The following is a 14,144-nucleotide window of genomic DNA, read 5'->3' as shown; positions in this document are numbered from 1 at the left end:
CCATACAGGTCACATCCCACTTACACGGATCACAACTTCGCTAAAAACTACATATGTATCACTCCTCTACTATAGGCCATTTTTTCCATTTTACACTATTTGTAGCCACACTTCATCCAACAGGACACATAGGCTGGTATAGACCATACCACCTCTCATGAGAGACTAAAACTTTTCTCATGAGCAAAACCACATCCTGGTTAGCAAAGCCACCCTCAAAGATCACATCTCATCCAACAGATAATCTGCTCTCATTGACCACACCTCCTCAAAACAATCACACTTCTCATTACTCCTTACACCAAACCATATACTTCCCTTTGTCCATGTCTAGTAGCAAAGACCACAGTTAAGTTCATAAGTCACACATTCCGATTTGGACCACACTTTTCACTATAAAGGACATTTGTTCACAAAAAGAGCATCATCTTCCACACAGTTGTTCCTTAAATGACCACACAACATTTAAAGATCACTTCCTCTCCCAGAGAATACAATGCCCATGAGGACCAAATGTTCTGCATTAAGAAGCACCTCTACAAGATGCGCTCCTTTTATTGAGCAAATGTACTTTGTTTCTGTGAAGTGTGGTTGTGTGCCTCTTTGTCAAAGTGTTAAATGAACCTTCTAAACAAAGATACATACTACTCCTCCCATATGCTTAAGAAACTCACCACATCTCTTCTTGGTACACCTCATCCCTAAAGCATATGTTTCATTTCAGATTACACTTCACCAGGTAACACCCCACCTCTGGACCACAATAGATTGCACTCTGCCGTAGATCATGACTTGCCACATTGATCGTCATCTTTTCATAGTCCATATTTTCTCCTTAGACCCAAGGTCATTTAGCTTTACTTCCTATGTCCAGTAGAAGATCAGACCTTGACATATAAAGCATATATTTTCCAATACCGAATGCCTCTTTCTTGAAAACACTGCTTGTCTTCATAAGCACACCTCTTCCCTAAAGCAACCCTCCTTCTATAAACCACACCTCATCCATCAAGTAGCTTCTCTCTAATATATTGTATTCACAAATATCTTAATTGGTGCAATTATGGAGCTACTAGGAGCTTCTTTGAAATATTCATGTGGAAACTGAATTCAGAAAAACTTGCTGAAGTGCATACTGAAGATGTGCTAAGTCACTTAAAGGAACTTGTGGTCTCTCCAGATTTACTCACGTACAGTTCTCCATGAATATGCTAAAAGACCAATAGCATTAAGATGAGATATGTCTAATGTCTCAATTTTCTCCACAGGGAATCTTGGTGAATGTTTCACAATTTCAGCACTTAATTTTATTAAGACTTGACCTATCGAACAAAGCATCCAGTGTGACCTAAATTTGCTTCTGCAGCACTGAAATACAATGCATTGCAATTCATGTACATTGTAATATGTTATGCTCAAATACACTAGTCTACAATAATATGTAATTTGCATGGATAAAGTACTGTAAATATTGGCCTGGTACATTTAGTTATCCCATATAAAACAAATAAATACACATTCTTTCTCAATTGAAGTTAACTATTTATGCTGCGGAACAAGGACATTAAAGGATTACCCAGGGGTGCTATGTGCAATGGCATTTTAGGCAAAGTATGGGTGTGGGAACAATATTTCCCAGCTACAGCGTAAAGGGTTTAAGGCCACTGTTAAATCCCATGTTCTTTTTTTAATGGATAGGTTTGAGATGTCCTTCTGAAGGTCACGTGCCTCATTTTTGCTCAGGCCTTTGATACGGTTTATCAGGTTTGGCCATGGGATAGATTATTTAACTTAGACATGGAAATAGGCAGATTTACTCTGATCTAGCTCAAATACCAAGAAACTACGAAGATAGGTACAGATCTGCAAACAGTGCGTCAGGTTTGTGCTACTTTTTTAAACAAGCATGATGCAAAGTGTAATTAAACAATAAATACACACAATTTTTTGTATATATTTGTTAACATTAATTTATATTTATTTATATTTGTAACTATTTTAAATAATTTGTTTTAAAATTATTTCCTACTGAGTTTTATTTTAATTCCTACCTCCTTTATTTTCTACAGGAGGGTGTTGCAGTACTAGTGGTTGGCCATGTGTAGTGCTGGACTTACTACAAAAGTGTTAGTTACTACAAAAGTGTAAATTACTACAAAAATGTTAGTTACTACAAAAGTGTAAGTTATTACAAAAGTGCAGTTGTGAATACCAAAAAGTAGGAAACTTATTCAAAAGCATAAACTTACTCAAAAGTGTAAGTTAACTTTGAGAAATAGCCCCATTGTTTCCAAGATGACAGCATATTTTTGGACTCTTGATGCCAGGCCTCGAGTACAGTTTTTGACCTTGAAAAGGGCAGCATGGGAACGCCTCAGAAGACTACACTTATTATTCTGTATTACAATCTTAGTCTCCCATTCACTCCTAGTCTCACATACTCTCAACCATTCGCAGTCATAGTTACATTCACTCTCACTTATTCTCACTTCTTCCCCTTCACTCATTCTCAATTACTCATTTTCACTGCCACACACACACAAACACATATGTAAATGTTCTCTCACACACACACACTCATCAATATAAGCTCACATGCATTAATTCACTCGTATTCGCACTACCTCATGCACCATCATTCTCACTCACTTGCACTCACTTTTATTTACAATCACTATGATTCATATATTCTCACTCAAAGCTACACTGTCACTCGGTTTCCGTTTATAAACTTTATTCGGCAAATGCAGAATAGCCATAAAAGTACATAAATAAATCATTATGTACAAGCCCAGTCGTAATATCAACCTTCATAAATAATTAAAACAAATAAAACAGAACGCAACACATGCTATTGCTCATATCTGGTCTATAATTATCTAGAAAAAAGGATTTTCCTTACATAAATAGTATTTAAAATATATAGCGCCACCTTGTAACACAGGTGGGGATTATTTAAATCAGATAAAAATTCCAATGCAGCCAAATGGGTTCTTATATTTTGAGCAATAAAAAATGGTTTAAGATAAAAGATCCTAAGTTGTACATAAAATGTACAGAACAACATAAAGTGCGAAGTGCTCTGTTGGCTAGACCCGTCACAAGGGCAATGAACCGTTTCAGTAGGAGAAGACCTCATTTTAGGGAACGCTACTAAGTGATGCGCCATCCCCAGTCTAAATCTTATCGAGATGACACGGTGCTGCATGTTAGTGACGCTAGATAAATAACCTTTAATGCTTTCTTTAGGGGAAAGGGACATATATACACACCAACTGTAGGTTTCATCATTTCAGTGGCTCTCCTGCTGTCCAACCCGTATCCTTGATTAATTGTTTTGAAAGTGTCACAACATGTTCCGGGTCCGATTTTATACATATGTTGAACATAGTATTGAAGGAAGAATCAATGTAAGCAAGCCAGGGGATAAAGGAGGCATTGTCCAATTTTTAACAATCTAAAATAGGTTTAGTGATAACAGTTTTGTCTTTGGCCCAGATGCTGTACCGTAATAGCAGGGGGCTCGTCTGCAGCACATCCTCCAAGTACTGAAGGCCCACCTCCTGATGTATAATCCAATTAGATGCTGAAGTTGGTAGACATAGCAACCATTTTAGAAATCAGTTTTTCTCCGTTTGCAGAGGAGTGCTCTTAGTGTAACCCCAAACCCCAGTCCTATAGGCTGCCATAGTCAAAACTCTGGCCCTATAGATATCCACCATAGCTCTTAAAGGAAGACTACCCAGTTTGCTGGCAATTCTGAAGATGACACACAAGCTCCTAAACATTTTATTTCTGCCCGTGTAAATGTGCTGCTCCCAGGACCCTCTATTTGAAAATAGGACCCCCAGATAACTGAAGGAATTAACGTTGGTAACTGGTGTGTTCTGAATAAAACAAAACAACTGCATTTCTGGGCCTTTTGGCTGCAAACCATAGTAAAAGTTTTAGATGTATTAATCATCATACCCTTTAAAGTCATGAATTCCTCAAAGCCATTCATTAGTTTCTGGAGTCCCTGTGGAGTCCTAAAAATCAGGACGGCATCAGTTGCGCAGGTATAGGGCACCCTGCCACCCGTGGTGGATCTGCTTTAAAGGTCTGTAAGAAATTATCCGCCCCATAAACAAATAAAGAAAAAAGTAATGGGGAGAGGACACGACCTTGGTGGATACCTCTCCCGACCTTAAAAGGAGGGGTACATTCTCCCTTTAGACCAAAACGTGCATGTTAGGTTTTCAAACATGCAGGCCAGAAAATCGATGATTTCCCTCGGGGCGCCCAGTTCCAGCAATGTAGGCCACAGAATGGCATGCTCTACTAAATCGAAGGCACTGTTGAGATCCACAAAACAGAGGTATAGAGCCCCTGATTTAGCCCTCGTATATTTCCCAATCAGCAAGTCTAAGTTTACACAATGCTCAATGGTTCCTAATCCTTTTCTAAAGCTGAACTGGACAGGAGATAGAATGTTATTGTCCAATACCCACTCGCCAAGCCTTGCCAATAAAATCCTGCTTAAAATTTTCGTAAACAAGTCCAGTATCGTAGCAGGTAATTTTTAGGGTCTGATTTATCTCCCTTTTTGTATATTGGTACAATGATGGAGGAGGTCCATGATAATGGGATCTCTCCGGTCACTGCTGTATTAAACACCCTGGTAAGGATTGGGCCCCAGAGATTAATATTTGATTTAAAAACATCCACAGGTACACCATCAGGACCAGGACCTTGCCCCCAGCACTAGAATAAATAGTCAGGCGGACCTCCTCAATTGTGATAGTTAGATGAATGTGGTTCCCACACCTCAGCTCCTCATACCCAGGTATGTCGACACCCCGCTCTTTTGTTTAAAGACTTTGAAGAAGTGGGCCACCCAAGCCGAGCAGGAAACGCTAAAACCTATCTCAGGGGACACCTCATTGGACAAAAAGGGTTCATTTACTGTGTCCCAGAACAGTTAATTATTGTTTGTTTCAGCAGTCAAGGCTAATTTTGACCATGCCTCCTCCCGCAACGACTTCTTCCTTCATTCCGGGGCTTACATCCTAATAGCCACAAGGTCCCTAGGGGAGATGTGGCATGCTGACTTAAGTTCCCCCAGGCCTTTTGTACATGCGCGGTCAAACCACCCTCTTTTCCTCTCAGGCTGCCTGACTTTTGGTTGACGTGTCAAAAGAACCTTAATACAGGAAATAACACGGTAGAAGGTGTTAAGCTACCTTAAAGGGCCAATTTAATCTTGTAAACAATAATTAAACTCATGTAGACATCCTTGCACAATGTTTTGTAGAAGACTATGTGGGTCAATATCTCTCCATTTTAATCTCATCCCATTAGCCCTATGTGCGTCAACCTGGTTCATTGTGGTATAAGACTCATTCTTTGGGCCCTAAAGTAAGCACAGGAGGATGATAGGGCATGGTCACTAAATGAGGATTGAACAATGGAGGTGGTGTCACATTATTGGCAGCTGAAGACACTAGGACGTGACCAATAATAGATGAGGAGTTATTACCCATGAAGGATGGGATCACTTCCCCATTAACCTCATGTTTAAATCTCAATAACAGCAAATCATATTTAGATAAGATTGAATTTAGAACATCTACATAGTCGTTGTGGCAAAAATGATCGTAGCCCACCCCATCCTGACTATTGAGCCCACAGACCTGGGATGCTGCAGCAATACAGGTTGAATGTTAAAATCTCCAGCCCATAATATAATAAAGGTTGAATGGATTGAGCGCAAGAATTTATGCAAAAAGTGGTCCAATGAGTACGCTACTCTGCTACGAGTGGAAGTGAAGACATTATGGTAGAAATTGATTAACACCACATCCACCACACTCCTAGAAGTTAGCCACAGCAATTTAAAGTTAGGGTCCACCGAAGAGGACCTTTTAACCATTACAGAAAGTTTGTTAGGAGATAAGTATCTGGAGCCTGCCCTTAGCCCTCCCTGATGGGGAAGCGGTGGGACACAAGGAGTGTGAGGTAAATCCTTGTACATGTGAAAGGGCAAGGCAGCACGCCTCTTGGGTACAGATGATATCAAGGTCACTAACTATATTACTCCACTCCTCTGTCCATAACTTATTATGGAGGCCTCGCACATTCCATGTGGCAAATTTATAGCTCCCATCCTTACTCATCCTACACTCAATGCCCCCCAGATACCACCTTAGGCAGACTAATGGTGCACAAATTCCCCTCTATTGCTTCCCCAGCAATGCTAATAATACATGTCATACTAGCAGCCTCAGCTAATCCCGGAGGAACTGTGGGGGCACTTCCATGACCACTAAACATTATACCCCTTATAAGCCCGCCAGTAGCTTTATCCACCTGACCGCTATGGCTTTGTCAGTTGTTGTCTGATAGTGAGCCCAAAACCTGATACCTGTTAATTATGGGCACAGGTTGGATGGTGAATGGCTCAAAGCTGGGATGGGCCGGGGATTGCAGGTGCCGGTAAAAGAAACCCAAGGGGAACAGTAACAAAGAAGTGTCACAGGGTGGACATGAGGCTGTCCTGGATAGAATTATCCTCAGAAATCTGGGGCTCCGAAAGTTAACAATTACAAGTCACTTCTGAAGTTTTTCACTAGAGGGCCCACCCACCCCACTCTCCTGGTTAAAAGAATTTGATGTGCACTATCAGATGAGAATAGATTATTTTGGGCCAGCCCATGCATAACTTTATTCTTAAGTGTCTCAGCGGATTCAATCTGCCCTGGCTGCAAAGAGGAACATTAACCATAACAATTACATAAGGGCATGATCTAGTGAGACATTTCACCGATGCGGCTTGGTCTGGGACACTATCCAGCCATACTAATGTCCCCCACAATGCCAGATTACGTCTTATTCAATTTTACATATTTCACAGAGCTTATCTCACGCCAGGCCGCATTAACAGGTATTTTAATCAAGTGGATTCCGCTTGCCCTTGCTGCAATTTAATTGGGGCTGACTTCCTTCATATGTTCTGGTCTTGTCCTTCCTTAAACAGTTTTGGCATGGATTTACATCATCCCTATCTAAATATACGTCACGTCCATTGCTGTTAGATTGTGGCTCCTGTCTCTTGGGTCTTTTCCCGAGAGCCAAAAAGCATAAAGCGTCCACAAGATTCCTGGACTTAGGTCTTCTGACAGCCAAGTGTCTCATCGCTAAAAGGTGTAAAGCCACTGAACCCCCATCGGTTCTGGCTTGGAGGTTCTCCTTTATGATACGGGCAGAGGCGGAGGGGGTTGCACTGAGACGCGAGGATGCTATGGGCATGTGTAGATATCCCCCATCCACTAGCTGGGATGAGATGTTCACTCAGTTGCATGGGGAGGAACAAGACGTAGTTGCTGATGATGCAGAGCCACCCGACACCGAGCCAATGCCCACTTAGTTAAGTTATATGCTGTGTCTACCACCTGGTCGCTTATTGGTATGTTTTCTCTCATGGGCTCCAATGCTTCCGCTTGAGTATTCTTAATCTAATGTTTTTGTGTTGCCGCAAACACAAGTGATGTTACAGAGATGTTGCCATACGGTGGATCCCCTGGACATCGGGGGTGGAGGGGTTGTGAACGGGCTCTACGCTTTGTTATCAGTTCCTCTTGCATTATGTAATTCCTTTTCTCACCGCTGTTGCTCCTACAAATGCATCAATAACTTCCTGAATGAAGGACCTCGTTTATGCCAGAGCTGAGCTGACCATAGATTAGTTGGAGGTGGTTCATAGAACTTACGTAGCCACCTCTTGCATGATGATGTTTTCTAGTGCATTCTTAGTTATTTGCCACCTTAATACAGCTGTGTATACTGATCTCGTCACTATCACTTTCTTGTACTGAACGCAATTCACTGTTTCTCCCTCATGGATTTCGAATGTGTAAATTGTAAGATTGCTACCTATGTCTGACAAGTATCAGTGCCAACCAAATCTGTATGGTATAAACTGGAGCTATGTTAAATGGATAAAACCAATACAAAAAATAAACAATTACATAAGGGCAACATGTTGATGGTAAATCAATGGTAGTTGGTTCCCCCAAGGGGGGCATGGCGACAGGCCCAGCCATCTAACTGTTGCGAGGCTGCAGTGAGGTTCTGTCAGTGGGAATTACACCAGAACTTGGACTGCCCACTGCCGGGCCGTGCAGCTTTTCACTAGAAGTCACACACCGCCCTGTGGTTTGTCCTACTTCACACTCCTCCCTTAGTTGACCGACATCTGAGGCCCTCTGTCAGGCACCCTCAATGTTACCAGCTGCAGTATCTACGACCTGCGGGGTTGCAATAGAGCCTTGCCCATTTTGTAACACGCCTGCTGAACAGTCAGGGGCCAAAGTGGGCAAGCATAACTTCTGGCACAAGGCAATGATCTTCCATACCTCCCCTTCTAGCTTGTTTAACTTATCTTGAAGTGGCATGAGCTACTCACTGATAGCAGATAAAAGATTATTACAGGATTTATCTTCAGGACTGGCTAGGGCAGGGGGACCCAAATCACCAGTGTCCCCCTTTTTACAACGCCTCTTTCTTTTGGCAGCAGGTGAATGAGTGGCTAATATAGAAGAAGCAGCAACAGGATCCATGGGCCCTAAAGTCTCTTCATCAGATCTCCCTATATCGGTGTCCAAAGCATGGTTAGTTTCAGTAACTAAATCCACTGGGCTAGGGGGCATCCCTGTGGCTTCACTAAGCTCAGCCACCCCCAGGTATATGCACCTTTCTGCCAGGTCTATCTCCTTGGTGATAACCCCCACCGCCTGGACTAGGAAGGAGTCAATGAGCAAGTTGTTTCAGGGGTTGACTTCAGTATTCCAGTTTTACGCTTGCCCATGTCCACACTGGGTGCTCACACAAAATCCCACAGGAAAAGGTTAACGCCTGTAAAGTACAACCAAGGACCTATGCACCAGAGGGGAAAAGAAGGTGGTTATCAGGAGTGGCAATTTGACAACAGTATCACATACTTCACTCCTTTTGATTCACCCTCCTGTGGTGTAAACCAGCACAACAGTATGTGGAGCCCGGGCCCCTGGCCAAGAGCCTAGAGGGCAGGCCCAACCCAGCTTGAACTGGCCGTGTTCGGGCGAAGACAGTCCCGCTCTTGGCCCAGTCTTTGCCCGGGCACACCCTACAGCAGGGGCACGGTAAGAGCTTCATGCGCCGGGCACGAACAGAATGGCTGTGGCGGCCTCCTGCCTCAAAGACACCTGGGAGGTGTCGTTCGGTCAGACCCCGGGTCCCCTGTTCAACAGCTGAGCCTCCCGCACAGCGGGGGCATGGTAGGAGCTTTATGCTCCTCCGGGCGTGAACAGAACAGCTGTGGCAGACTCCTGCTGCAAAGACACCTAGGAGATGTAGTTCGGTCGGCCCCCGGGTCCCCCAGTCAACAACTGAACCTGTTACTCCTCAGTTATTTTAAGTAAACTCCCCACCAATCAATCTTAGTCAAACACAAACACACACATACACATATACATGCTATCTCTCGCGTAAACACATATGACAATTTTTTCTTTTTTCCTAACCTCCCCAATGGCTGTTTACTGTTATGTTTTTTTAATAATACCAATGGTACAAAAAAGCCTATATAAATGCTGCAGCCGCAGGCAGTAAATCTGTCTGATGAGTGATGCAGGTCCATATCGATGCCGCAGCAGCCATCACACAGAGTGTCCATGGTTGGCTGCGCCATGCCCTTGGCCTCACGCCTGCACATTTATGATGTGCTGCAGTGTCACAAGTACAGGTAGTATCAGATGCTTTTGCCTTAAGCCCTGTACTGCCTAGGGCAATCTAACAGTTGGGCTGTCACCTCTTCCTCTCCTATCTTGCCACAGAGTGGTGAGGGTTGGAGAAAGGCACATCACTTACTTTACCCCACCTTGTGACAAATTGGGAGATGGTCAGGGTAAACAGTAAGAAGCTGAAAGCTGGAGGCTATGCCTCCCAATGCAGATTCCAGCTTGCAGTTTTCAGCTTCAGTGTCTTAGGAAGGAGGGAGCTGAGCTACTTGCCCGAGGGCCTGTCCAGTGCCACCATCTGTAGTGGACCAGAGCTGGGGTTGCTGCACTCCCACATACAAGTATGAGAATTTCTATCCAAGGTTCTTCCTGACCCTTTTATCACTTTTCATTTTGCCCTAATTAATTGCGACTAACTAGTTTTTGAAGATACACAAATACTTGGAAATGCAAGTTATGATTCCTTATGTAGGCAGAAAAAAATAACATCTTACATTTCTCATTTCGAGGAAACTTCAGAAACAACCGGAGGTACAAAAAAATAATTTAAATACAAAACTTGTGGGTTTTATCTGTAAAAACAAAAGAACGGATGTCTCTCTAATGCTTACTATTGTTTCAGCCTTGTTAGTTGTGAGTTGTGATATAGAACAACAGTAGACTCTCTGGAATTATTGCAAAATCGATTCTTGTGAGTGTTAATGGGGTGGTAGAATGTAAAGATAAAGAAATCATAAAACCAATACAAAAAACGTAAAGCGCGAAATGACGACAAATCGTAAAAAAGAAAGGTGATATGGAAGGAACAATAAAGAACATCAAGGCTATGAAAATCATGGGTATGGTAAAGGTTATAGTTAGGCAGGGGAAAGAACTGGGGTTAAAGCTGGGGTTGCAGAACGAGCAGGCAGAAAAGTTTGCCTGCCTCCACTGCCCCCATACCATGGTTTCCATGTCCCCTTTGACAGAATTTCAATGCACCTGTTCTCCACTCTCTGTGTTTCACCTGCCATGAGGCCTAGGTGTCCTGGCTTCACTCTCTTCTATAGATCTCTCTCTAATGTTGCATGCCCTTCCACCCCATTCACTTGACGTCTCTGTCTGCCTTGTTGGAATGAAATTCTTATGCCATTTTCCAGGCCATGTCATTCTCTTCCTTGCATGTCAACAGAAGAGAGTCCTCTCGCGGCAATCTTTATTTCATGCACACAGCACTTTTGCTCCTCAGCTTCTATCTTTGTCACCAAAGCAACATTACTCTCACTATTGCTTTACTCTCTCACAGTTGCCTGTGTGATCTCTTCTCCTTCTCCAGCCGCATAGCACACAAGGGAGGGAGGGAGGAAAACGACAGTGACACACACACGCACCACACCCCCTCCCCCCAACACCATACACACAATCAGCTGCATTACTAAAACATTTTTACCCCCGTACCTCGGATGAATAATGCAACGACAAAACGATTTTGAAAAAGTGAATGTAATGAGAGCAACACATCAAGATAAATAAGTGATAAAAGATAATAGATATATACATATGTACACAAAAAGGAACACAGCCTAGTCCACAATGTACGTAGTCCACATGGCCACAGGCCAAAGTCCAAGGCCACACATGGCACCTGCCTCAACATGGAGAGAACACTGCAGGGGCATCATTTGGGAAATAGGCAGGCACCTCAGGGGGAAGGGGGGCACCTCAGCCGGCAGATGTAACAAGACCACTGGTTCTAGAGGGGGCAACATGCCTTGTGCTTGGTCCTGGGGAGTGCAAGGCCACAGTCTCTCAACTGGGTGACTTGCCCACTTGCTCTGGAGGGGGCAACATGACCTGTGCTTGGTCCAGGGGAGTGCAAGGCCACAGTCTCTCAAGTGGGTGATTTGCCCACTTGATCTGGAGGGGGCAACATGTCCTGTGCTTGGTCCTGGGGAGTGCCAGGCCACAGTCTCTCAAGTGGGTGACTTGTCCTCTGGTTCTGGAGGGGGCATTATGCCCTGTGCTCTTGATCATGGGGAGTCTGGGTTAGGTGGGTGTCTTACCCACTGGTTCTGGAGGGGGCATTGTGCCCTGTGCTCTTGATCCTGGGGAGTCTGGGTGTCTCACCCGCTGGTTCTGGAGGGGGCATTGTGCCCTGTGCTCTTGATCCCGGGGAGTCTGGGTTAGGTGGGTGTCTCACCCACTTGTTCTGGAGGGAGCATCGTGCCCTGTGCTCTTGATCCTGGGGAGTGCAAGGTCACAGTCTCTCAGGTGGGTGTCATACCCACTAGCTTTGCAGGGGGCAGGCCGCACAGCAGCCCATGGAGGCAGGATTACATACTGTCCGCCGGCAGTGATGGCTGCTCAGTGGTGGTGCTGCTGCTGGTGGGGGGAGGCTCCTGCCTATCCCCTGCAACCTCGGACAGCTGCTCACTGGAGGTGGTTGTGCTGCTGCTGGTGGGGGGGAAGCTCCTGCCCATCCCCTGTAACCTCGGATGGCTGCACAACCATCGTTGGTGGTGGGGGCTCCGTCACGGTTCCTGCCCCAGGCCCCTTGCTCTTCCTGGCAGCTGGGGCAGGCTCCTTAGTCTTCCTGGCAGCAGCTTGGGCAGGCTCCTTAGTCTTCCTGGCAGCAGCTTGGACAGGCTCCTTGCTCTTTCTGGCAGCTGGGGAAGGCTCTTTTCCCTTCTTAGCAGCAGCTGGGGCAGGCTCCTTAGTCTTCCTGGCAGCAGCTTGGGCAGGCTCCTTGCTCTTTCCGGCAGCTGTGGCAGGCTCCTTTCCCTTGAAGCTGCCTGGTGCAGACTCCTTCACCCTCTGAACATGTGTCCTGGATCCTTTTTGACCAACAGTGGGTGTGGTGATGACTGGGCCTGTGGACTGGGTGGCTGACGTGCTTCGCTGGGTTCTTTCCACCCTGGCCAGACATGCTGATCGAGGGGAGGGGTAGGGAAGAGGTCAATGGTGGATAGGAACAGTTTTTTAGGGACATTTGGGTGGGAAGAGGGAGAAGGTTTGGGAGTGGAGGAAGAGGGAGTGGTTGTTGGAGGTGTCTGCTGATTGTGGGTGCAGGTGCATGGGCTGGATGCTGTTGTGAGGTGGATGGCTGTTGGGTGTCTGAGTGCTTGCGTTTGTGTACCTTAGGAGGGGGGACAGACACAGTGGGAGAGGACACAGGGGACGTGTGCATGGCTGTTGTGGAGGTGTCTGTCAGGGAGGTGTGTGTTCTGCTAGGTGTGGTGGTGATGCTGGTAGTGGATGATGATGTAGTGCATGCAGGTGTGAGTGTAGACGGAACTGGGAGGGAGGTGGAGGAGGAGGGGGAGACAGTGGAAATAGTGGAAATAGTGGATGTTGGTATGTCTGCATCTGGATGGTGTTTGTGTGAGTGCCTGTGGGATGAAGTGTGGTGCTTGTGTTTCCCTGTGCCAATCTTGTGTGTACTCTTGTGTGCATGCTCGTCTGCCTGTGTGCTTGGGATAGGTTGGTGTTGAGGACAGCGTCCGTACTGGGGTAGGACCAAATCCACCAGTCTCACCAACTCCTCCGAAGTGAAGGCTGGGGCCCTTTCCCCAGTCACACAGGCCATGGTAGGTTCCAGACACAGGTCACAGCAGCACATGCAGTGTATGTCCTCTCCTGTTGAAGATCAGGTAGTAAGTGAAGGATGAGATAGAAAATGGCGGTCACATCCACGGCGAAGCATACCGTCATCGCCGGCATAGATCAACATTGGCCACTGTTAGCCATAGGGCCCAATGTTATCCAGCGAGGAGTTGCACAGCGGTTTCTGACCGCCTCCCGCAACCCTGCACATCGTCTGCAGAATTACCTCAATTCCACCTGTCCCTCCACACAGGACAGCGGACGCCATTTAAGGGGGCAGGCCCTGGATATTTGCTGCATCACTGGTGAAATTTGGACATACTGGACAATTCACACTTACCCATTACAAGTTAACAGCATGCAAATTTCTGTTGTAGCCCCATTATTCAGTTTGTGACCGGCTACTCACTCTTTTGCCCTATAGTTGATACCACTGCGGATGAATAGGAGATGGAGACATAACCCTGTGTACAGACCCCTGGTGGACTTGTCAACAATGGAGGACAGGCACATCATCCTCACCTATAGACTTGACAGGGCCCCAATCACAGAGCTGTGTGCCCAATTGGAGCCTGACCTGATATCTGCTATCCATCACCCCACTAAGATCCCCTCTCTTGTGCAAGTTCTCCATTTCCTGGCAACTGGTTCTTTCCAAGTGACAGTGGGCTTGGCAGCAGGAATGTCACAGCCAATGTTCTCAATAGTGCTGACCAGAGTGTTGTCTGCCCTGATTGAACACATGTGAAGCTACATTGTATTTCCCCAGGTTGAAGATTTGGCCACAGTGAAGGTTCTATGCAATGG

At 45.4% G+C, this 14,144-nt stretch overlaps 1 protein-coding gene across 2 annotated transcripts in view; it reads right to left on the bottom strand.

Annotated features, from left to right (window-relative positions):
• Positions 1–14,144, bottom strand: part of CASKIN1 (CASK interacting protein 1) — a 579,616-nt gene that overhangs the window by 98,898 nt on the left and 466,574 nt on the right. The gene's annotated exons all lie outside the window — the stretch shown is intronic.

This window comes from Pleurodeles waltl, chromosome 10, assembly GCF_031143425.1.
Source record: "Pleurodeles waltl isolate 20211129_DDA chromosome 10, aPleWal1.hap1.20221129, whole genome shotgun sequence".
NCBI lineage: Eukaryota > Metazoa > Chordata > Amphibia > Caudata > Salamandridae > Pleurodeles > Pleurodeles waltl.
Note: the sequence above shows the minus strand (reverse complement) of the source record. Positions and strands in the feature narration are given on the sequence as shown.